Source organism: Oryctolagus cuniculus, chromosome 10, assembly GCF_051225735.1.
Source record: "Oryctolagus cuniculus isolate XC-2025 breed Fujian yellow rabbit chromosome 10, ASM5122573v1, whole genome shotgun sequence".
NCBI lineage: Eukaryota > Metazoa > Chordata > Mammalia > Lagomorpha > Leporidae > Oryctolagus > Oryctolagus cuniculus.
In genome coordinates, this window is record NC_142876.1 from 20,253,554 (window position 1) to 20,280,110 (window position 26,557).

The window sequence follows — 26,557 nt, forward strand, 5'->3', positions numbered from 1 at the left end:
GCACAGACGCTCTGCGTCTGCACGGTTCCTTTTCTCCAAAGACAGAGAGATGGCAGTTTGGGTCCATATTCCAGCAATAATAATCCTTTGCTTCAAAGTCATATTGGGATCATATACTGTCTCATTCTAACTTGTAGCAGACACTGTACAGAGTCTTTTCTGAGAACATTACCACATGTAAACACTATTTCATATGCAACAAGATAAGGGGTCACTTCGCTATTTTTAGATGCTCTCCCAGTTCTGAGCTTGGCCACTGCTGTTTGTTTATATACATTTGGAGTAACCTCCAAGCCTTCATGATGCTAACTGCTTAATGTTTGCCAAGAGGGGGACTTCCACATCCACAGACACACCTCAAGCAGGGAACGGGAAGTATAATTGATTTTATCTCTCACTTAAGAAGTCTAGTCAAACAATGGGTGTGGATCTATTTTAGATTGCCCTATCAAACAATGAATGTGGGTCTATTTTTACAGCAAATACTTTGCTCTAATAGGATTAGCAAAAGAAATCTGGTCATTGTGCTTTTCTATTGAACTTCCTGATTGCCAAATCACAATAAATAGTTGGTGCATTAGTCACTACTTTGCTTCTTTTCTTACGTTCCCTCACTCACTCAACAGATAATTTTGTGCCTGCTTTGTGGAAAGCATGGAACAGGCTGAGCAGGCAGTGTGACCCCAATCCATGGCTGTGTAACAACAATGCTACTAACAGAATAAAATATGTCTTCTGAATGGACACTCGGTAGCTATGTTTAAAAAAAAAAAACAAAACAAAACAAAACAGCAAAATCAGATGTTAAATTTGTTGCTTTAAATTATTACCTGGGAACCTGATGGGTAAGAATTAAGTCAACCCAATTACTTTTAGTAAGGAAGCCATGAGTACTCTTGGCTGGGTTAAGACCTTAATTCATTCGTGCAACTCGGAATTGGAACATTTGTAAAGAGCGGCACAGATATTCCTACTTGGCACACACAGATTCCAGGGGTTTTATACCTCTGACAACCCTAAATGTGCAGAATCCACAGAAGACGGTCTCCTGCCTTGTTCTCTAAAGACTCGCAATAAATACTTGGTGGCAATGAGGTGTCAAGTGGAGGCTTCCTCCCCCTAATTACTAAAGGCTTCTTCTCTTGCTTCAGCTGCTCTCCGGCTGGGGGACTGGGCGTCCGCACGTGCTTCCCAGGCTGTGTGCAAAACACAGGACTGCTTGTGATCTCCGCTCCGAAGCACATTCTAGCACTGGAAGATCCAGAGGTCAGCAGGCAGCATGCGTGTGCGCTCCAACTTGTTCCTTTTTTCATTTTATTCAAAAGAGATGACATCGTTATAGGCCACGCACCCCCGGGGGATGCCACCCAGCCAGCAGTCAGGGCGGTGGGCGGTGGGCAATTCCGAGACAGAGAGCTCTTTACCGCCCCTCACCTGCCACCTGCCCCTCAGCCTCTCTCACTCCACGATGCCTGTGGCAATGCAACTGAGAATTAAACTGCTAGAGTAGAAACCATGGCTCTGAGCTAACTGACGCACAAAGCATAGACACCACTTGCAAAGGCGAGCAGCCGAATCCAGCCTTCTTGTCACTGTACCAACAGCAGGTCATTCACTCATTTCTGCGAATGATCTGGTTAACGGAATATGCAGATTAACTCCATGGTCCTGCGCAGAAATGTTCACCTTCTCAGGGTAAAATACCAAGCATGTAGTGGATTGCACTTAACTGTAATGAACTCTACTCAGCCGCACTTAGACCAGGGCCTTCTCTTTGTCTGTATGCTGTATATATTTGCCTCTCTGTGCGCTGTCAGTGTTGCTCTACAATCCACACTGAGAACGCGATATAACTGTACCAGCGTGTGTCTCTGGTCCTCCCGTCTTCTAACAGGCTGAGACACAAACCGCCCGTTACCTGAATCTTTCAGTGTTTTGGAAGCAAGCGTCCGAGCTCTGCGCACAGCAGAGAAAGGTTCAAAACACCTTTTCACTGGGATCTCAAGACAGACAGACAGAAAGAGGGAACAGAGCCTCTGTGGCCCCCTCTGAACACCAGTCTTGGTCAGCAGCTCTCGCACGAGTCCATAAAGGAAGTCGCTGTCACCGAACATTTCTTTTTCACTTTGCAAACGGCAAGCCAAAGCACTTCGCAGAACACAACATGAACCCATAAAGCAGGGCTAAATGCCTCACTTCCCTTTCCACACAGAACAAAATTCTGCCATAAGACTAGTGGCCTCGTTACCCCACTTCCTGTTCATTTTCACATAAAATGGTTCTAATTTCCACAGCATAGGCCTTTTACAATTTTACTGTGTGGCAAGAAATTTTATAGGTTTTCTTAAACTACCAGACTACTCACAACTAGTCACATTTCCATTTGATGCATTTTAAAAAAAAATTCCATAATTGAAAATAAGGAAAAAAAAATACAACCCAGCCTTTTAACAACTATTTTTCCCTCTCTTTAATGGTCTGCTAGATAAAGCTATGCACACTCACTTATCATGCCTTAAGGTATTTCAGGACATTTTTCCCCAGTGAACCTTGAAGTAAGTAGTAACATGAGCTTTCTCCACAGCCCACTATGGAATTTTTCTCAAAGTTAGTAGAGGAACAGCAAGATTTCAGTGAGAACTACTGGGTGGGCAGATTAGTCAGGCATGAGTTAGCAAAGTTCTCCTGTAATTTGATTTTGAAGCTTATTTCCTTGTAATGTCTGAGATTACGCCCAGCTGTAAATGAGTCTGGAATACGAACTATGCACAGGATGACCATTATTGCTTTTTCCTTAGTTTCTTTTAATTGTTCTGCAAGAATGCAGCCCAGCCCCAGAGTTGGAACAGAGGAGTTCTGCTCCTGGCTTACCCATTGCTCCTCTAAGGCAAACACACAGGCAGGTGCACACACACAACTCACAGAAGGGTGGCGACGTGAGGTAAGACCCCAACACCACTGTCTATCAGCTTTGGTACTTTCTTTCTGACGAAACAGATGATGCATGAGGAAGGAAGCAAACAGAAACTCACACTGCAAAACCTTCCACACTGCCAAAAACATTTATATAAGGAAAGATTTTCAGACGGCCTGAGCGCCAGAGAGGCAGTACGAACAGGGATTCAGATTCCGCTGTTTAAAGTCCGGGCTTGATCACTCTCATTTGTGTAATTCCATGGTGCTTAGAAACGTCTTGTAGCAGAGAAACATATGAAGTGACGGCCAATGTCACTGGCGTCACCTAGGACACTGCCCATGGTTCCACGCGACAGTTTCCACGGGCAGGAAGCACACGTCCACCCGTCCAGCAGCAGTAAAGCAGCACAGGTCTCTACCTTTGTTCTCGAGGATTTGTTCTGCATCAATGCACTTGAGCTCCATACTTCAAACACAGCGCCTGAACAACATTTTGGCCCTCTGTTTGTCTCTAAGTCAAGCATGCAGATGTCTGAATTCTTTGGCAGTGGGCAAAGAGAAATAAATGGGACCGGAATTTCATGCTGTGTTGAGAGTTCCTTTTGTTTGTTTGTTTTATCATACAGACCTTTAATTCAGTGCCTTAGCATTTGTACACGGTAAAGTGAGGACAAAGTTAAACTTAAACAATGTCAAACTGTAAGAGCCTAGGGGAAAAAAAAAAAAAAAAAAGAGAGAACGGTTTTAAAATAGCTCTCGGGGTTTCTCAAATATTACCGGCAAGGCGAAGCACACGGAATGCCTCTCGAGTAAATATCAGCCTGCCGTTGTCCCCCCGGGGCACGTAAAAAGCTTACACTGTTAGGGTCAGAACAATCCAATGTTCCCATGCATCTCTGAGCTTCTGGGAAAATCTCTGCTGGCTACCACACACGATCCTCAAATCAAGAAACTCTCCAAACGCAGGGCATGAGCATGTGCATGAGGGGTGCCTCGGGGCGGGGGAGTGCCAAGGTCACCACTACAGTCCCAACATCCAGCACGGCGCCTCACGGTGACTGACCCCGTGGCTGCTCATCCAAACTGACTGTCTCAAAGGCTCTGCTGTGTGCTGTGGATCAGCCGTCAATGCAGACTTCCAAGCTGCCAGGATTATCAACGCGGTGCAGCCCTCAGCCTCCGGGGACTTAACCCTGGAACAGTTTTCTGGTAAGGGTCACTTTATCAACATGATCCAGGGTGGAGACCAGATAAGGATAACTCATCTTTCACAGGACTCCTTCACCCTTAGGACAGCAGCCACAGACAGAAATGAAAAGCAGACAAGTTACCAGGATCAGAAGGAATATGGAATTTTCTATAAAGTATTTTTAAAAATACTAACATAAGGCCAGTGCTGCGGCTCAATAGGCTAATCCTCCACCTTGCGGCGCCGGCACACCGGGTTCTAGTCCTGGTCGGGGCGCCGGATTCTGTCCCGGTTGTCCCTCTTCCAGGCCAGCTCTCTGCTGTGGCCCGGGAGTGCAGTGGAGGATGGCCCAAGTGCTTGGACCCTGCACTTGCATGGGAGACCAGGAAAAGTACCTGGCTCCTGGCTTCGGATCAGCGCGGTGCGCTGGCCATGGTGGCCATTGGAGGGTGAACCAATGGCAAAGGAAGACCTTTCTCTCTGTTTCTCTCACTGTCCACTCTGCCTTTCCAAAAACAAAACAAAACAAAACAAAACAAAACAAAACAAAACAACCTAACATAAAACCCGTCTTTCAGAAAAGGCCTGCGACTTTCTACAGATCTTCAAGTTAGCTTCTTCACCTGGCACCCTACGTGGTGCTGATGACCTTGTGGAAACTGGAGGAGCATCCACTTCTATTCTATGTCTGCAGCGCTTCTTTGACACTTAGACTGGCCCGAATGACTCAGAGTGGGTTCTGTTCGGGTTTCAAGAGTAGCACTGATGTTCTTCACTGTCCTAGACGGACATGCACCCAAGTGAGTGACTGTTTATAAACACTGGCATTGTCTGGGTAGGAACACATATCAAAATGGCAAAACGATCCAGTTCTACTGAAATGTGTGCAAGTAAGTAAGACTTTAAGGAATGGGAACTCTGCACAGCTATTTAGAACAGGGGTGAAATTCTTTCCACAGGTGAGCAGACCACACCTTAATACACAATGTTCTATTTATTGTGTAAGAAAGCTAACAGCCTAGTGAACGTGTTGTTTAAATAAGAGTTACAGGTTACAGGGTTGAAAAATGAGGAACGATGGCTAGAAATGCACTTCATCTAAATGTCCTTAATTCTAACATTCTACTTCCATAAAACGGTCTGATTCCAAGCGGGTCTCAGGAGCAAGCTCAGACTCTCTGCTTCACTGACCAGCCTCAACTCAGACTTCTCCTGGACAAAAGTGAGAAACTCCCAGTGTGAACGGGGCTCACGGCTCATCCTGTGTGCTTCACGGACGACCTCTACTTCCCCCTTCTGTCTGTCTGCAGAGTGTGCTGAGGCCCTGTCTCAGGGAAATGAGTGACTGACGGGATGGGGAGTAATCTAACAGAGGAAAATCTGGAACAGAAACGATATCAATCTTTCAGATCTGTGTGTGTTTTCAAACGGTCCTAACAGAAAACTTCGCATAGTGAACCCTACTGAGACAAGAAGGCACACCGACATCTGACCTTCCTGAAGGCAAAATGACATGACAGGAACACCCTATATTAATTCCTATAAGACAGCAACATTTAGGCAGTCACAGAAAAACTTCAAACACCCAAGGGCACTTCCCTGGAACTGCCACAGAAGGGCTGGATTTTCCTCCTAACTACCTTGGAGCTTATTTGATGCATTCATTCAGCCAATGCATGATACTAGGTGGCAAGTGACCTGATTCTGAACCAATGAGTGCAAACAGGGGCAAATATAATACAAGAAAGAACAAACATATAACCCAGAAAATTGCTAGATATCTATCTTCGCAAATACCCTGCCCATTTACAGACTTCTTGTGGATGTAGGGTGGAGTGTGAAAATAAAGTCACGTTTCTAGCCAGAAGACAGGAAGCTGAAATTCATCCAAACAGCTCTGCTGCCATGTCTTACAACAGCCATGTGACCACTGCAGGAGTACAGGGACTTAAAGAGGCACTGAACAGGACGGGCAAAACCAAGATGCACTGCTAGGGTCGCTAAGCCTGAAGACATCCAAGGAGAAGTGAAGTTAGTGCAAAATTCAGTGACCTAGCAACTAACCCACGGAGCCCCAAATAACCGTCCCCTTACAACGTTTCCAGGACTTCTTTATAAGAGCAACGTGTTAATCCGAGGAAAGCTACCCATGGAGATGTCCTGCATCAAAAGGACAATCACCCAAGGACATCAGAGCCTCGGACACGGCTGTGTGCGAACTTGGCTGTCACGGTATCCTAAGGGAACATTCACAGACCTAAAGGGGGTAGTCGATGATTAAAAAAAAAGCACAAACTCAAAAACCCCAATTTATAGCTGCCAAGACAACTACATATAAACCTACATATAGACCTGTAGTACAGCTCTTTTTGTCATGTTTTTTTGTCATGTATGCTTCTTTTTGTCATGTTTAAGCAAGCAAGTTGGTTGACACATCTGAGGGTGACATTCACTGCATCCTTAAGGCAAGACATCTGCAGGATACGGTGCCACGTGCTGTTTTACAACCGAGCAGCCTGTACGCACACACTCTTGATTTTGGTCGAATTCCAAAAACAGACGTACTTATCTTTTCAAACAGCAAGTACATTTCGTGAGTGCAAGGGCAACTGTTTCCAATCTAAATTCCCCTATCACATACACGGGCAGAACCAGGCACACGGAAGGATCTTTCAGACACAGTGAGAGACATTTTCTATGTGAGGAACATAGTGTGTCATTCAAAGCTGGGATCCAACTGTGTCCTCGAAGTCTTTCTTTCCAATGGCCTCAGTCTTCTGCTTTGCTTTCCTTGTTACACTCTTACTCAATTTACAATATTTCTTCAAAAATCAGAGTGGACTGCAACTTGATATGGAAAGAAACACTTCAGGAGTCCACTTCACGTCTCTTGGTGTGGATACCCAAGAGTGGCCAGACCCCCTGGCTCCAACGCTACAGGGCAGCCACACGACCCTCTCCGAGTATGCACAGGGCATGCCTTTGGGCCAGCAAAGTCCCTGGAGACCAAGTGCATGGCCTGTTAGATGATGGGAACAAAGAAGCAGCAGAAACACAAGTCCCCACTGCCGCCAAGGAGTCCTCTAGTTCAAGAAGAGCACAGAGCTCCCTGGGAGCCTTCCAGGGGACTGTGCAAACAGAGCAGGGCCTGAGTCCCTGTGCCCACTCCCACCCCCGACCCTGGCCACCAGGATGACTGTGCAGGGCCAGTAATGAACACGCCTGTGAACATGTATTACACCCCAAGCAGCACTGTAAGATCCTCAGTGCTGCAACGGGGCAGGAACGGCAAGTTCTTTACCACTCAAGGCAGACTCGATGTGTGAATCCCCGATTCATATTTCGTCTCTCACCCTCCCTGACCCCCATCGACAGCTTGCCTGATGGAGTCAGTGGTACACAGAATGAGAAAGGACCCAGGGGTCCTGCTGCTGAGCGTCTGTGTTGAAAACCACCTGGCCATGGCCAATCTGCAGATCAATGTTCATTTTAGCTATAAAGAGCAACAATAAAAGACGATTCTCAATTACAAAACCAAACCAAAAAGCCGATTCTTTCAGCTCTCATTTTGCCACTTCACATCTCAAACTGAACCTTTTACAGTGAGTTCTGTGACATCAACTCAGAGATGCTTTGCAATTAAGTTTCAAAGGCAGGATACCTGTGTTTGCCTACAGCCTCTCTGTCAAAGAATTCAATTCCTGTTCGTTCCATCCATTGGCAAGATAGACCATGTGTACCGTTCATTTGACTCCTGAATCTGAAAATATTTCCAAAGAGTACTCTGGCCATATGCAGTCATCTCTTGGTACCCGCAGAGGCCTGGTTCAGATACACAAACGCAGACGCCCAAGTCCATTATACAGAAAGGCACAGTCTTTGCAGCTAACCTATGCAATCTTCCTGTACATTGAAATCATCTCTAGATCCCTTACAATACCTCATACAATGTAAATATTAAGAGTTGTAAGTAAGTTTATTAAGTAAATATTGTTTAGGGATTAATGATTAGCAAAACGTCTGCACAGGTTCCTACAGGTGCAATGTAAAACGGTATTTTCAATCTGTGGTTGGATGCATATGCAGATACAAAACCTACAGACACAGCCAACCGTATTCAATTCTCAGGTTGTTATAAAAAAGTTAAGTCAACTCAGACAATTTTGGGCCGCACAGGCTTTCAGAGCAGCTTATGTGCTCACAATAAAGACCAGTATTCACTAATAAAATAATAAAAATACCTTTTTTTTTTTTTAAGAAAAGATTCATTTGTTTGAAAGTGATGGCTCAAGTGGAAGGCTTCCTGCCACCAAGCGGGAGGTAGGGACTGAACGCTTGCTCCCAGCTTCAGTCCTGGGCCAGGGCCGCTGGGGGCACTTGGAGAGGGAATGAGGGGATGGAATCTCATTCTGCTTCTTTCTCTCAAATGAATTAATTAATATAAAAAGAGCCAAGAATTCCATAAATAAACACAGATGCTTACCAAAAAAGCCAAGGCACCATTAGAAAATGCGTGGATTTGAGCAGAAATTCTACAACTTGATAACGTTCAATTTCACATCACAGCCCAACCCAGGGATGGCAGGAGGCCATCAAGGAACACACTCAACTCACATGGGTTTCACATGCTTCAAACCACACCTGTGTGCATCACCGCACTGGCAGCTTCTTGGAGACTTACAATGGGCTTGTTCACTGGGTTCACACACTCACTGGTCCTTAGGGCTGCAGCATCAGAGGCATGTGATGGACAGACACTCCAAAGCTGGGGTTGGCAAGCAATAGAACGGGTTTCATTTGCGGCAGGCAGCTTGGCAAACATTTAGCACCTCATTCTCTAGCAGGGATCAAGTAAGAAAATCCTTTGCTCAAAGTATCTGTTTAGGTTTTGAAAAATGATGTTGTTCTTAAACTTGAACTATATTAGCACGTGTACGGAGAGTCTGTGTGTGACGTGTGCACAGAGGGGGAGAGCAAGCACACAAGTGCCCCACAAGAACCCTTACAAGGAAAGGCACAGGAGCTGGCCTGCTGTGTGCCTCCACGTCTGGGTGCACCTGTACAGAGGCGGCAATCACCTACTTCCCATACAGCCTTGCAGGGCCAGTGACATCACATCTGTAGCTATACCCTCTATGGCAGTAGTGTGAAGACAGGTTTACAACTGAACAGAATGGCTTGCACACTCAATTACATAAAGACCTTTCCAAGAAAATTATTTGATAAGCTACCTTTAATTTGATAAACTACCTTTAATTAAAAGAAAACCTGGACATGGACATGGAGTGGGCACTGTGGCACACAGCAAGTTAACCTGCCATGTGGGATGCCCACAGCCCATATAGGAGTGTTGGGACCAAGCCCCGCCTCTGCTTCTAATCAAGCTTCCTACTATCGGGCACCCTGGGAGGCAGCACATGGTGGCTCATATACTTGGGTCCCGCCACCCGTGTGGGAGACTAGGATGGAATTCCTGGCTCCTGGCTTTGGCCTGGCCCAGTCCTGGCTGTTGCTGGCATTGGGGGGAGTTTACCAAGGGATGAGAGATTCTTCCACGCGGCCTTTCAAATAAATAAAAATAATACATAAAAAAACCTCCTGGATATAAAATCAGGCTGACTCTAAGACTAGATACTGCCACATGCCAATGCAATGCTGGAGGAACCAGCACTATTTCTCCTATCATTCTCCCCGCCTACCTCCGAGAAAAGCAACTCCTGCCCACAAACCTTTTTATCCCATGAAAACATCTCTCACGACAACCACCTGCACCTGCAGAATAAAGGCGGATTATTTACACCACCGGCATGGCCCCTTCTCTCTCTTCTCACCAAGTTTTCACCACACATCTTCACTCTTCACTTCCAGGGTTGTCCCTCGAAACACACTAGCTAAGTGTCACGTCTCAGGAAATAAAACAGTCAAGATGACTTGGAGAGAATTTCACTGCAAAGACTCCGCTTCCAAACAGGGTCACACTCTGCCCACACCAGGGGTCACGGTGAGGGGGCCAGACACACTATCTCCAAAGGGATCCTCCAAGGCACAGCACGGAGCATGGCATCAGCAGAGGCCCGTAGGACCTCTTCCACAGGGGGACTTTTGATGGCCTCATGGTCACTAAGGTGCACAGAGGGCTGGTGTTGAGATCTTCAGAGCTCTTCTCAAATACGCCCTAGCTCCTCTTCTGGGCAACAGTAGAAATGGACTCCACCCACTGAAGGCGGGGTGGTCATGTGCCTTGCAATGACCAATCAAATGTGAGCAACAAGTCAGGTGACCTGCACTGACCAATAAAATGCAAGCAGCAATGGTCGGGTGACCTGCACTGTCCAATCAAATGCGGAGCAGCAATGGTCAGGTGACCTGCACTGTCCAATCAAATGTGAGCAGCAACAGTCAGGTGACCTGTGCTGCCCAATCAAATGTGAGCAGCGAGGTGTGCAGTTCGGGGGCAGAAGTCTTGAAGGGCAGTGTGCGAGGCACCATGTTCCTTTCCCCTGCTGCTGAGATGTCGTGATGTGCTGTGGGTCATCCAGGGGGCTCTCGATGAACACATGGTGTACAGGAATCATGGGCAAGGACAGAAGCCTCCCGAGTGTGCGTAGCGCACCCAGAGTTTGTTTCTCCGAGTGCAGCACAGTCCACCCTGCGCTGAAACCACAGCAATCTCCCACTGGCAAGTCGTGCTCTCTTTTTAATACATTATTAATTAAGGCATGTCCATTTCATGAATGCTTGTGCAGTAACGTGACTACAGCAGAATGGTCTTTGTACTTTGCACTTGCTGAGCTCTTAATTTAGTGAAGCATTAAGCCTTTGACTATGATGTAAATTAAAAATGTCACTTCAAAAAATAAGGACAGGGGAGGGAGGGAAACATGGAAGTATCGTTACATTCTCTGAATTCACCTGTGAACTACACTGAAATCTGTTCTTTGTGTGAGTACGGCATCAACATGAGAATAGATGAGAACTGTGTTGCAGGAATTATGATGCTTTTGGTGTGACCCCAAGATTCTAAGGTACTAATTCCTTCAAAAAAGGGGGAAGAGAGTAAATAATTGGTTCTAAAATAAAAATGTTAACTAGAACATTTTTTAAAATCAGCTTCAGCCACTTTGCCCTGCCCACTGGCAACACTCAAACTCAACTGAGGAATCCAAACGTTAAGAAAGCTGCAGAGGTCAAGTCCCAGTCAGACCAGCTCGTCACTGAGGTCAGCTGCATGAAGAACTCACTGCTCACTTGTTCAATCATTTGCTGTTTTTTTAAAAATTTTAGACCATCTGGATTGATCCACAAATGTACTGATATACCCTTTAGTCCAACCTATGGTTTTCTGTAAACCTTTTTTTTTTCCCTCCAATTGCTGCATTCACTTCAATTTCTTGGAGCATGAGTTTCAGTGGTGTCTGCAAATCATGCAGATAAGTCACGAGGACTGAGCAGATGGGGGCGGGGAGGGTGGTACCACTCCTCCTGTTAGAAGCTCCCGCCCTCCTCCGAGCGGCAGAACTGGATTTACAGCTAAGGACAAAATTTTACCCAGAGTAACAAACGCTCCTGGCTGCCAGCTACCCAACGAAGAAATGGAAAGAAGGAAGGCAGAGACCGCCCCTCTCACTTGGGTATCTTGATGGACCTGCAGAACCGAGGCCTCTGATGACTACAGTTACGCCTCTTCACCTGTTTAGTTTTACCACTGCTCCAACAGGTCCAAGGGCTGTAGTGCATCGAGGGAAAAAAAGGCAGGTGTTTTTTTCCCCTTCCAAAACCACTCTGCAAAGGTAAGGGGCCGTTGTTGCTGGCACACTGTCTGCGCCTTGCTGTCCCCAACACTGCTGCATAAACAGGCAGAGTTGGGAGAGGAATAATTACTCGCGAGGCAGAGGTTGAGAGAAAACATGAAAACCGTGCCAGAATGGGCGGAAGGGCACAGAATAGGAAACTAAAGCTACTTCTGTAGGTTTTTAAGTTCCGCACAGCAGAGCTGAGCGAATGTGTTTTACTCAAAGTACTGCCACTTCCATTGGGGCTGTCCTCTCTAGATTTGGACACTCAGCAGAGCAGGGTGTGTCGCGTGAGTGCAAGGTCGTTAATTACACACTAAGTCCTGTTTGGGTGAACTTTTCACCAAGTTCCATGGTTCGACTCTGAGACACTTCTTACACTGGCGGCTGAAATTGAACCGGGATTACTTCCAGATGGTGGGAATGTGAGCAGACCCGGTTTTCTTATTTTTTCTACAATGAGCACTACGGTTGGATGCAATGAACAATGCACTGAAGACCTTCTCTGAAGAGTATGTCTCATTTGGAGCCTAACTGCTGGAGTCCTAACCGCTCATTCCTTGCACCACTGCTGCTCTAACTTCCAGGCGGGAGACCCGAGATGCACCTCAATGCAGCTGCCGGGAAAGGCTCCTGGACCAGCCTGTGTACCTGAGACCACGAAATGGGAGCAAGCCCTGGAGACCCAGGTCTATCAGTGCCTGCTAGATCTGCCTTGCCTGGGCTCCCCTAGAACACCCACCAGCTTTTCTTTCTTTACTCAAATCAAACCCATCACCTAGGACCCCAGCTCAAACTCTGCTCCCCTCCGCCCCCACCCAGGAAGCACCCAGCCAGCCCTGGTCCCCAGCAAGCCCCTTCACAACACAGGAAGCAGGTGGCAATCCCACTGCAAACACAGACCCCACCAGGTGGAGGCACTGTCTAACCTCAAAACTGATGCCCACAGCCCCGACCTGTGCACTGAGCAAGGGACTTGGATGGTTTGCTGAGCGAGCCTCAGGGAGGGAGGGTGTGGGAGTCCTGCCAAGGACACCCATCCTGGCTGAGAGCAGAGACAAGAAACTGGGAGAGCCTTTCTCTCCACTTAGAATCTGTGTATTTTACAACTAAGTGTGAGACACAGTCTACTCTAAACAGACTCTCTGAAGGCTTCCTATGTTTACTCTCGGGCCCTCGTCAGAAGATGCTTGCTCACTGTTGACTCAGAACGTGAAGCCAATTCTTGTCAAACCAAGCGGTGTCGACTGTGTCACGGAGCACGCACGACAAAGAGGTGATCTGTGCAGAATCCTAGCCCACAGACGGCTTCCTAATGGAATGTGAGCTTCCCCCAGACTCTCCCTGACACCTGCGCCCGTGAACAGCCGGATCCACCTGCTTTCACCAGCTTCCCAGGGGTGCTCTGCTCCGGTCGGCCGGCGGCTCTGCTCCTCCGGGACGCCTTCCTGTGGGAACACCTTCTCTGCATAAGCAGCTCCCAGGCACCCCAGCTGTGAGAATCTGTAGCTTTTATTTATTTCTGTCTTCCCTCTGGGTGAATGTTCACTGTATAACCTATCCATATTGTTTCTCACCCACTTCTATACCTGCCCCTTGTCCTAGACTGTAAGCTGAGGGCAAGGGTCATGTGAACTCCCTCAACGTAACCAATGCATCTTAAAAGTAAAAGTAAGGAAGCAAATAATCATTAAAACTTAAAAAAAAAAAAAGATGTATGTATTTGAAGGACAGAGTGACGGGGGACACACACACACACACACACACACACACACAGAAAAGAGATACACTATTGGTTCACTCCCAAAATGACCCCAATGGCAAAGGCTGGACCAGGCTGAAACCAGGGGACATGAACTCCATCCAGGTCTCCATGTGGGTGGCAGGAACCCAACTACTTGGACCATCAGCTGCTGCCCTCCCAGGGGCATTAGTAGAGGGACTTAGATGGGAAGCAGAGCAGCTCAGTCTCCAACTGTGCTCCAATATGGGATGCTGGCATCACACCACACTGCCAGCCCGTGTGAACAGCAGCTTATCTGCAAACTATGTATCTGATAAAAGATTAATGCCCAGAACATATAAGGAGCTCAAGAAAGTCAGCGATATAAACAATCCATATAAAGAATGAGCAAAGGATGAAATGCAGACGCCAACAGACACACGCAAGGATGCTCCGCTCCAGACCACTAGGCATCAGGGAAATGCAAATAAACACCACTATGAGGTTTCATCCTACCCTAGTTAGAATGCTAGCTTCCAAAAATCAAAAATTAACAAAATGCTGGCAATGATGTGGAGAAAAACGTACCCGAATCCACTGTTGGTGGGAATGTAAACTCGTACAACCATTATGGAAGGCAGTATGGAGATTCCTCAGAAATCTAAAAATAGATATGCCACATGACCCAGCCATTCCACTCCTAGGAATTTACCCAACGGAAATGAAATGAAATCAGCATATGAAAGAGCTATCTGCACCTCCATATTTATTGCAGCTCAACTCACAATAGCTAAGATACAGAAGGAACTCAGATATTCATCAACTGATGACTAAAGAAAGTGTGCTCTGTGTGTGTGTGTGTGTGTGTGTGTGTGTGATGGAATACTACTCAGCTGTAAAAAAGGACATCCTGTCCTTTCCAACAAAATGGATGCAAATGGAGGACATTATGCTTACTGAAACAAGCCAGACCCCAAAAGATAAATGCCATGTTTTCTCTAATTTGTGGTAGCTAATCTAGTGTACAAAAAAAAAAAAAAAAAAAAAAAGACAATGAATGATATGGACACCTTGGATGTGACTATTTATAGCCCTCATCTATGTTCCTGCTGAATGGTGCTCTCTCTCTTTTTCACTCGTTGAACTAAATCTTTAGTTGGTTGACAGTTATGCTTGTGATTATTAAGGAAATTGAAAGTATATTGCCGCAAAATTAAAAGAAAAAAAGGAGGGAGGGAGGGAGAGGGAAGTATCCTTATAGTCTTAGAATTCTATCTATAAAACACACAAATTCTGTTCTCCTTATAATAAGACAAAATAAATTACTCTAAAAAGGAAAACCTCCATCTTCAAAACATCTGGAACCTAGTTTGAGAGACAGATCTGCAACCTACAGAGGTCCAGGAGCTTCAGAAAGTCTGTAGAAGACACACATCATTGTTGACTTTCACTTTCTCATGAACTGTTTGAAGACCTTTCCTAGTATGATGGAGTCAGGACAGGGCAAAGGGAGGGTGCACAAGGCGGCCTGTGAGGAAGGGGCTGGCAGGGAGGGTGGGGAGGGCGTCCTAACCTGGCGTCCCGGCACAAGGCAGAGCCAGTGCCCAGCGCCACAGAAGTCAGGGAAACAGGAGAAGACTTCAGCATCTGGTAAAAGAGGACCCCTGTGGGGCCGGAGCCCAGCAGAGAGGGGGAGCCGATCCGGTCTGCAGTCCAGGAAGTCTCACCTTTATCACAGGGGGTCCCTCAGGAGGGGAGAGGAGCTGAGTTGGTTAGGAAATCCTGGCACTCATCAGAGGTGGGCCACGGCCTGGCAGTGGGCAAGAGGCAGATGGGCAGGCAGAAGACACGAACAGGAGTTGGTGATCTTCAGATGGCTTCGCTGTACTGAGTGGTCAGACCCCGTATTCCAGAACAGACTGCGTTATGCACAGCGAGTGTGCAACACAGAGGTCAGGTGTGCAGTGCAGAGGGGTAGAGGGGTCAGACCCCATACTCCAGAACAGACTGCGTTATGCACAGTGAGTGTGCAACACAGAGGTCAGGTGTGCAGTGCAGAGGGGTAGAGGGGTCAGACCCCATACTCCAGAACAGACTGCGTTATGCACAGCCAGTGTGCAACACACAGGTCAGGTGTGCAGTGGGGTCTGCCGGGCTCTGTCCCCTCCGAGGCTCACACCTGTGGTCCTCCTATTCACGCGCTCACGGCATCACCTGGTCCACACCGTCTTGTGCGGATCTTTTCATGCAGGTTCCAAGAACCAGACAGGAATTAGGATTTTGAAAAAAGATCAGAACAGAAGGACTCTTTGTAATTTCTCACACAATGACACGGGAGGTAAAAATAACTAAGGCACAGAGGACAGATTCCTGAGGCTGCCAGTTTTGGGAGGCATCGATCAGAACCTATGAGACTGAGGTTTTTCACAGTGGACCAAAGACCACTTGTACTGCAATCACTCAGGGTGCTTACAAAATCGAAGGCCTGACCACAGCCAGCCAGGCCACCCAGCAAAGATACTGCAACTATTCAGAAGCAGATTAAAACAGTAGCAGAAAATAGCAGGTTTCTCAAATAGCACATAAAGATTCTCAAATATATATGTGTGTGTGTGTGTGTGTGTGTGTATAAATAAATAAAACACAGAGTCTACCTTATCATACTTTACTTACACTAAATTAGTACTACCTGCCAAGTAAAAATGAGATTCAGGTCAATGTCTGCAAAAACAGAAGTGGCCTAGGGGACAAGGTCCGAAGTCGCAGGTTTTAATTACTCAGTTTATGCCTGCTATAAAAGTCACAGCACAAGCAGTAAGCAAGGTACCAGTCAGCACTTAGCACGCAGCACCACAGGCGCGGGAGACGCACTGTCACAACGACAAGATCTCCCACCCCAACCAGACGCCAGGGCAACAGCCTTCCTATCCACGGCTGCAGGGTCTGCTCCCTACCAACTGACCGTCTGGGACATTCCATCCACCTACACAGCCCTCCCAACCTCTGCCCGGGAACCCAGCTCCTGACCTCCAGGCAAGTGCCTGCCTTTCTCTACTGCCCCAGGGATTACCCTAGGATGACTGTCCTGTACTTTATTGCTGTATAGATTTTCATCAGAGGTTTTTCCTTTTCTATTCTTAAGGATAGAACCTACATGATACAAAGTTCAAATCAAAGCTCCCAGAGCAGGGCTGGCTCAGAGAAGCCATGGGCGCCAAGAGCGCCCCGGCCAGCCGAGTCCTTGGCTTCCCCGTATCAGGCGCTCTCACCGAGCCCTGCCCCAAAACTCCCCTTCTCACCTGGCTCGGACCTCAACGGGAAGCTCAGCCCTTCCATTCCCCCCACCCCCCACCCCCGACCTGGGGGGAAAACCAAGTCTTGCCACACAGCAATGCTCAACCCACAGCAGGTCATGGTGCCCACCACAGAAATGCATCAAAGCTGCTAACCTCAGACACCCAACACTCCAACAAGGACATGCCCAGGACCCAGCAGCAGGTGCAGCTCCAATTTCTTCACAACACGGGGATGCCTCGACTACATTTATACACCGTCTCAGGTCCTCGGAACAAGACTGTCGATCAGCTCGCAGCAGTCCCCAGTCCAGGGCTAACACTACAACCAACCGCGTTAGCACAGACACAGATCTTACAGCTTACCTCATTTATTCCCTACAGAACAAATTCCTTGCCTTACTCCTGCTGCAAGTGCCGCCACCTGACAGGCAAGGAAGCGACTCAGCAAAGTGACCAGTGTGTCACAGAACCTATTATTAATGGCAAGAAGTGGACATTACATGCAATCTTTTAGTTGGTCACCACTGTCCAGCAGAATGAATTTAAAACCTCAAATAATTTTTTTCTATGAACTTAAAACTGAATCTCTAATAAAATGCTAGTACTAAGGTATTAGGAGAACCACCAAACAGCTGTTCCTGCTGGTAGTGGTGTGAGTACACACGCATGCACACGCACACACATGTCCCCAGGAAGACTGCATGCCAGCTGATTCCTGCAGAGCTGCACAGGAACGCTACGCCCCACTGTGCGCGCTAAGTGCCTGCTGCCAATGCTACCGTGCAGCCGGCTTCCACAGTCGCTGCTTTTTAATGCTTTTCTGCCCCTTCCAACTCCATTCATCCCCACATGAAATACCTCCAACCTCCAAGGCTCAGTGAGGTCACAGGTGAGGAGCGAGGCCCCAGGTTGTCCAGGCTGCTTGTGAGCAGGAAGTGAGGTAACAACTTGGGGGGGGGGGACTGACACAGGTGCCAGGCCTGGTTCCCTGTGGGCAGATCCAGAGTCAAACTGCCTGGGGCTTCCTCCGCCTTCACCCCTGGGACACAACACCTGACCACGGTGCTGTCTTCACAGCTTACTCAAGACACGGAACTCTTTGTCCACCACCATCACCATTATCACCACCATCAATCTTTCTGGCCTAGATGTGTGCAGGTGGCTAATCACAAGATGCGGGGGGGAAAAGCCATTAAAGTTTGCAGGTGTGATTTGTGACTGATCCTGCTTTGTGTTTCATACACACACAAAATATATAATCCTGCTTAATAGCAAACTTAAATCATATGCAACATGAATTGAATTATAGAAACTAAATCCAATCCGATGTATAAAACCCCCTCCCAAGTACTGTGGCCATGAGGGCCTACAGGCCACGGTGTCTGACCTGAAACCGGCCTGCATTTCAGAGGGAACCACTCTCTATCACCACCCATCGATAAATCAGAGCCACAAAGAGCCGGGTCTCTGTGCAGGCCCAGGCCGCCAACTCCTCCCCGGCAAGGCCTGATGAAAAGCGCATTTCGTACTGCTTTGAGCTGAAGAATTCTATTCCTGCTCCCAAAACACCCACTCCGTCCACTCGCTCGGGCCACGGCAGCTGTTTGTCAGCTGTCTCGGCCAAGTGCACCCCTGAGCTATGAGCTCTGCCATCCTGTGCGTGGCTCCCCTCCTCCGGCTTCCGGACAAACAGCTGTCCCAGCTCCCCATGGCCCACAGCGAGCCAGGCGGAGGTGGTCCAGGACAGTGCTAGACGAGTGCCACACTTCCCCCGGTCATCCGTCACAAGCTCCCCACCATTACCAGCTTAGGGACCGAGACCCACGGTGGCCACGTGCTGTCTCTCCCGAGTGTGTGGACTGAGGGGCAGGTCAAGTGGGGACCGGGGGTTGGACGTCCCAGCAGGCTGCTTCCGTCGCCTGTGTGCGCCTCTGCGGGGAAGGGCTGGCAGGCTAGAATTCCATGAGTGAAGTCCAGCTTCTTCACCCAGTAGCTGCGTCCCCGGAACAGATACTTAGAAAAGGCCAGTGAGCTGCCGGTCCCTCAATGCCCAGGGCACACAGCACCAGCCCAGCGCCACTCCCATGGACCGGAGGGCCAGGCCGGGCTCCTGGGCAGGGGAAATGAACTCTGCCTCTCAGTGGGGGTAGGATCATGCAAACCTGCAGCCACTGCCGCCCTGCCACCCCAACCGCCCGAAGGCTACGCCAGCGCAGCCTCTAACTGTGGTCCCTCACACGGCGCCCACGGCTGGGGTGAGTACATCCACCACGCGCCCTACGTGGCCTATAGTTTCCTTCTGTCTGGGAGCCTCCGCATCACTTACCGTCAGACAAGCTGACGCACTCAGAGACGTGAAGGGCTCCCACTCCTCCCGCCCACTGTCCCTCCCCTCACTCACTCCAGAATCCCTCGCAGCTCTCCAATGCTATCACCCATGCCTCTCCCTGCAGCCAGCGCCTGCCGCCTGTCACCCATCAGGCCCCGGCTCGGGCAGCTCCCCGGAGGGATGAGCTCGTGTGGCCTTCCCGGGCCTGAGCCGCCCTGTGAGTTCTCAGCTCAGCTTCCTGTTTACTCCCCTTGGCACGCTGATAAACACATGCACAGGGCTGTTTGTTAGGACCTCTGATCATTCAGAACAATGCAAGTCTGTCGGCCCCGCAGGTGCAGCGGCCACGTGCGCCGCATTCCCTACTCGCACCTCAGGAACCCTGCACGTCCCTGAGCATATAAAGAAATCGAGGGTCAGCGGCCTCACTCTTATGCTGACAAAGAAGGCAACACCAGGCAAATCACCAGCCTCAGTGGACTCAACTTAAAAGGGTGGAGGCTGAATTAAACAATCTTAATTTCTTTACAGCAATACCATTGGACAGCTATTACCCACCCGTGTGGGCTTAGAAATAAACACTTTTATTCACTGCTTTGTGAGAAAAATTCATCATCAGTAAAGATCCATTTTCTAGTCTACACTATCGAATGCTTTTAATATTGTGCAATCTTTACAGAAACTAAATATGGGAAGACAAACTTTCCATGATCTTATATAACACTTTCAGAAGCTTTTTCCTGTTTTTTCATAAATCTTGAATTTATCTTCCATACCAGGGATGATGTCCAGTCTGTAACAGATGCAGCTGTAAGCCTGAAGTTGTAATTTGCTGACAATCTCATTTCAAGCACATCCAAAATTAGCAACTAATTCTTTACACTTACTTTATTAATAGACTCCTGAAATTCAGAGATTAGATTAGAGCGAAGCACATGCAATGTTAAGTTGAGAAAATACACAAAATGAAAAGTAAAAGATGTATCTGAATGTCATTGTCGTCACCACCAATGAGGGAAACTACTTGATTCCTAAACATTTATCCTATCCAATAGCAAAAATACTCACCTGGTATGTGCAGTAAACAAAACTGCGGATAAAACTGATCCACCATCGACCATGCACCGTGGCTTACAGTTTGGTTTTCATAGTTTTTGGATTTCTAAAGCTTCTCGGAAAAGCTCAAAAGCCATGAGTTATTTAAAATAACCCTTACTTTTTTTTTCTTCCTTGCCAATACTACTCTCTAAAGGGTAAGTTTCCAACCATAACAACTATTTGGGTTTAACAAGAGTCAGAAAAAAACTTTTTTAGAAATACATTCAGAGGAAAGGTGGCCATTACAAAAAAAAAAAATCTTGGTTTTGTCTTTAAAAAGGAAGAGAGATTAAATCGCCAAAGCCTCCAAGTCCTTTTAAGTTGGAGTCTTAAAAATAAAAGTGCTGATGTCTGGTAGTCAAGTGAATCATAGAATCTTTTTAAAGAATCTTTTTATTGATTTTTTTCACGGTTCTTCTGTAACAGTTCAGTAGAAAATTCATTAGCCCTAAAAGGGTATGGACAGAATCCAGACGGCACTAAAAGGTTAAGATTTGCCAAAAAGGTGTTTGCTGATACCAGTGCAGCAGAGGGGTTTACTGCGGACCCTGTCCCTAAACATTGGGAAAGAATTTACACCTGCTCCTCCAGAGAGAGGAAAACAGCTGACTGATTCAGCTCCACTCTGCCATGCCGTGCTCGATAGCTGGTTTGCATTATCCCTGGAACTCTGACGACAGCCCGGCTCCAGGAGTGCTGCACGGGGACAAGGGGCAGTAAAGTCAGCCCGGAGATAGGCAGAGAAAGACAAGGAGGCCACCACACACTTTACCCAACAAGGGAACGACTCAAGACCCTACTCTCAGTCTACCAGGTCCCTCTGTATGCACACTGCGGAAGAGTTTCATTAAACACCTCACAAGTTCTTAGCAGGCTGGGAAAGAAGGGGTGGAGGTGGGCTACCAGACGGACAGCCAGGAGCCAGGAGAAGTGGGCCGACACACAGCAAAGAACACGGCGTTCTGAGAACCATAAGCAAAGTGCAAGTGGGAGGGAGTCTTGGGAAAGGTTACTTTCTGGAAAATCTCTATCATGAAAAAACCACACATGGAGTTCAATTTTTTTTGCACCACAATAGTTATCCTTTAGCTCCACTTTCCGTGAACTTTCTGAAGCACCCTCATGCACCTCGGTGGGCCCTGACAGCACTGTTAAAGCGCGAATGTTTATTTACACAGAGAGCAATGAGATCACCCAACACTCCATGGCCACGTGGGTGACGGCGAGCAGAAAGGCTGCTGGCATGGGCTTACGGCACGGTAGCGCAGAAGGCAGGAAAGACGGCAATGCCCACGGGCCAGCGTGCAAAGCCGCACTCTCACCAGGCAGTACATCTGCAGAAGACTGCACGGGCCGCGGATGGAGCTGCAGGGGGCCGCTCTGCTGGCGGGGGCAGGAGCAGCAGCAGCCTGGGCATCAGCCTCGAGGTCCAAGCTCCGCTTCCACCTCCCAGTGAGCGCGAGGATGCACCACTGCACCTTTCCTGCTTGGAAAGGAGAGGCTGGCCCAGGTAGGGGTACTGTCCTGTCTTGTCTTCAACGCTGTCACAGCAAGGAAGCACCACACCACTTCTCCAATGGTCACAACAATGTGGCAACCGGCCAGCTCTTTCAAGAGGCGGCGTCTCCCAAAGCCACAAAAGCCAGCTCGGCTGCCATGTACAGCAGGATGGAAAGGCATTCCCGCAGCAGGTGCTCCTGGCCAGACAGCTCCTGCACGGCGCAGGGCTGCAGTCCCACTCTCACTTCATACTTGCAGTCGGAAACAGAGGAGAACATTCTTCTAAGCTACCTCGGAGCTAAGCTCTTTCATACGCACTTGGCCAACATTCTGCAGCCTTTTTTTTTTTTTTTTACAGGCAGAGTTAGAGAGAAAAAGAGAGAGAAAGGTCTTTCTTCCGGTGGTTCACTCCCCAAATGGCTGCTACGGCCAGCACGCTGTGCTGATCCGAAGCCAGGAGCCAGGTGCTTCCTCCTGGTGTCCCATGCGAGTGCAGGGCCCAAGCACTTGGGCCATCCTCCACTGCCTTCCTGGGCCACAGCAGAGAGCTAGACTGGAAGAGGAGCAACCGGGACAGAATCTAGTGCCACAACTGGGACTAGAACCAAGGGTGTCAGCGCCGCAGGCAGAGGACTGGCCTGGTGAGCCGCGGCACCAGCCCCATTCTGTAGCTCTTAACACACAGGTGCTGCACTTTACCTTAGACTATCGAATCGCCCCTCCCTCCAGCAAGGGGTACCACAGCAGCAAAATGCAGATCTGGGGGGAAGGAGAGAGAACCGAGGGGTGTCATCCACACCAGTCATGCCCACCAGTCGTGGGCAGTACCAACTTGTGAAATGAGGTGCACTCAGCCCCAAGTGCACGTCAGAATCGCCTGGAGTACCAGCTGGGGGCTCAACCCTGCCTGCTCCCCTGCCTCCGCAAATCACCTTCTCATCACAGCTCCCTTTAACGTGCCAGATGATCAGAATCAGTGAGACACTTTCATCCAGCCTGCATTATGCGTGGCAGGTTCTTTCCATTAAGAGTTTGACCTGTTAATTAGTATGAATATCGCTACATTAATAGGGGCTAACAATCTAAAGACCAGTAGCTTGCACTGGGCCAAAGGTCAGTACTAATCCTTTCCACGGCTCTGAACCAGGTCTACGCCATTCTGAACGCACGGGGGCAGGGGGAGAGGAGCCCCTGGAGCCGGGGCAGCACCTGCAGGAAGCGACAAGAGCTAGAATGCTTTTCTGAGTTTTAAAGCCAGGACTATGAAGCCTTCCATTCTCCATGGATGAATCCCAAACGCCTCAGCCCCCGGACAGACTCAACCTCCCACTCTGTCCCTGTTTTCCTCCCTCCCCACTTCCCCCACAACAGGCAGATCTTCCTGCATCTGTTTTGCTTGGCACCCCACACCAGCATTCCGACAGATGTCACCTGGCCACGGAGAAGATTGCGACACACTAGGCAGAACAAGAAGCCTGCGCAAAGGACAAACAATCCCCGGCCAGGTTCCTGTAAGGCAAGAGCCCTTGAATCCTCTTAGTGCTGCAGCCTGGCCATGACCTGGCAGGGAGACTGCAGGCTGCTCACGGGGGCGCGCTCTCTCATGCAGGCTCCTCATCCTTCCGGAAGGTGCACTTTGCTCCCCACCAAACGCAGAGCCTAGGCACAGCCTCATCTGCTCAGCCCGAAGAAATGCAAGGGTAACTGGCCGCAGCCACATCGGAATACCCGGGGGGCATCAACACACAGCACCAGGCCCGACTCTCCCTTTGTTTAAAGCCATGTTTTAAGGAATGCTTTCTGTAACTGGGACAAAGGAGCATCTACTTCCTTGGCAGGGACGTAAAACTTCTCTCGCTGTCTCTGCTCCTCCTTCTCCAAACGCACGGAGACTGGGGTCTCTGCCCACCAGGGGAACCCGTGATGAACCGGGGGAGAGGGAGGGAAGCAGATGCGAAGCCCCTGCCCCTGGACAAGTCTGCGGAAGAGCCGCTCTCTCTCCGTGGGGGGTGAAGCGTGCAGGAAAGAAATGAGCTATTTTAAAAGCTGTGGCTCTGCTCTGTAGCCCACGTATTATTCATCAATGGACAATCTGCCTTATCAGAAATGCAGCCTGCAAATCAGAAGCCAGCTCTCTGGTGCAAAGCTGCAAAAATACATCCACCCACGTGCTGGCATGACACAGGCAGCAGAAAGCATCTTGAAATAACACTCCTAGCCCCATTTCCCAGGCACTGCAAAGTGAAGGGCGCAGGCTGATGCTAAGGTGAGATGACCTGCCGAGAACTCTGGGCACCCCCGGCACCTGCAGGAATAAATGTGTGTGGGTGCTGGGTGGGTGTGGCGGGCAGACGGAGGCAGCAGCACGGGCCAGGGACTGGGCTCTGCTGCCTTCTGTGACCGCGACGCCCTCCCCAGCTGGTTCCCCGGCCTCCACCACACAGCAGCCACTGTGGCCTGCAGAGACGGGAATGGGGCCACATCACTCCTGTGTTCAGCCCTGCCCGTGGTCCTCCTGGGCTGCCTGTCCCCCACCGTTCTGATCGGACCAACCCCACATCCCACACCTGCATAACCACTTTTGGTCATGTCACCTCCCTGCAGGCGCCCTCCCTCTCTAGGTACATTTGGTGCTCACGGCCTCTGCACCTGCTCCTCCCGGCCATCCCCACGGCTTGCTTATCATCATCTCCAGGAAGTTTCCGTTGTCCACTCCATGTAAACCCTGCACTGGTCACACCCCACCCTGCCGCACCCTGTCCCTCCTCTTCTCCATAACCCACCCATCACCTGACCCAATTTTTATACCTTTATTCCATCCACCTGTCTTCCTGGTACCAGGACATCGGCTGCACCAGGACAGAGGTTTGGTTTGTTTTTTTTTTTTTGCACAGGGCTGGGTACTCGGCACTCAGGAGGGTGCCTGGCAAGCAGGGGGCACCGCTGACTTAACAGCTGTGTGTCTCCTAGCAACATCACCAAGTTGCTCGTGGGGCTCCAAGGACCCAACTGGGGAGTCCCACGCCATCACCCGAGCAGCACACGCGAGCGCCACATGTGAGAAGTGAGGAGGTTTCAGAAAAGGTGCACAATGAAAATGGCATGACTCAGCGCCCCACGACCGGCTCCTTCACCCTGACATCTGTGCTTTGCAGAATACGCCAACAAAACGAGGCACTGGCGCGGAGATCAACCCTCAGAACCATCCATTTTTTCTTGGTTCTAACACCAGGGTATAGACAGTGGGTGTGGAACTCTATTTTTACTTGGTTGCCTGAGCTCTTCAAACTAGGGCTTGTTTTTGCGATCTAAAGGCAACAGCGAGCCAGGAGAGGGGACGACAACAGATTTGTCCCTCACCTGCAGAAACACCACACAACACACGCAAGCTTCCTTCAAAAAATCCCCGGTCCATACTTGGCTCAAAAGCACTGAACGTCTCCCGCCCCCGATGACGGTGTTTCCCATAAGCAGTCAAGATGAGCTTGTTTCTCCCCAGGAGTCCCCTTCCAGAAGCTGTCTTGTCTACCTTTGGCTTCGACAGACACACAGGAAGACGTTCACAGGCCTGCGGCCGTGTCACGGTCCCTCAGTGACTATGCGCGTGCCCCACGCACGGGGGCCCGGCTGCCCCTTTCAGGGCTCCGTCAGGAAGCCCAACACTGTGGTCTTCCAGCGGTTTTCAGTGTTACTGGGTTGGATCAGGAACTCTTGGAGAGCAGCAAGCTTGCAAAGGGACTGGGCCCCCTTCTGTAACTCAAAACCCAGCTCTCATCTGTGTGCAGTTCCTCGGTCAACGACAGGTGCCCAGGACGCTCGCAATGTTGATGAAGTTACAAATCTAAGCGGAGCCATGATGAAGACTCTCACTCCCTGCTTTTAAAGTAGGTTTGCTTTCCATAAACTTAGCAAGAATAGATGGATGGAAATGTTTCTAAGACTACTGGCCGGGGGCTGGCACTATGGTGTAGCCGGTAAAGAAGTCGTCTGCAGTGCCGGCATCCCATATGGACGCCGGTTCGAGTCCCAGCTGCTCCACTTCCAATCCAGCTCTCTGGCACAGCCTGGGAAAGCAGTAGAAGATGGCTCAAGTCCTTGGGTCCTGCACCCACGTGGGAAACCCCGAAGAAGCTGCTGGTTTGAATCAGCACAGCTCTGGCTGTTGCGGCCATGTGGGGAGTGAACCAGCAGATGGAAGATTCTCTTTCTCTCTCTGCTTCTGCCTCTCTGTAACTCTGCCTTTCAATTAAATAAGTCAGTCTTAAGAAAAAGGACTGCTGGCTCCCAGTAAAATAATTTGGTGATACTGAAGGTCTAAGCTGACAGAACTTTGAGAAAACAAATGTGTTTTAAATCTCTCCTTCAGTGTTTTTGCCCAGAATTTTGTAATGTGAAATTTTCATTTCAATATCTTTACATACATACATACACACACATATGGAATAGGCCAACTGATACTTCTGTGTGATTAACTTACGCAAACTCTGTTGTCGCCACAACATGCTCACTGAAGTTACAGTTAAGTCCTCTTGCATTTCCAGCTCTATGAAGGACTAGCCTCCTGAATCCAGACTGCCATTTAACTTGGACCTTATTTGATAATTCACAGCACACTGTCCTTATCATTCTTAAAAACTCATGTTTAAAATCTTTCTGAAGTCTTATCCATAAATTCCATGAACAACAATTTCAACACACTACTTGTAACCACAA

General features: G+C 48.9%; 1 protein-coding gene across 29 annotated transcripts in view; it reads right to left on the bottom strand.

Moving 5' to 3' along the window:
- The window catches only part of NEDD4L (NEDD4 like E3 ubiquitin protein ligase), a 324,616-nt gene that overhangs the window by 95,969 nt on the left and 202,090 nt on the right, over nucleotides 1-26,557 (bottom strand). The gene's annotated exons all lie outside the window — the stretch shown is intronic.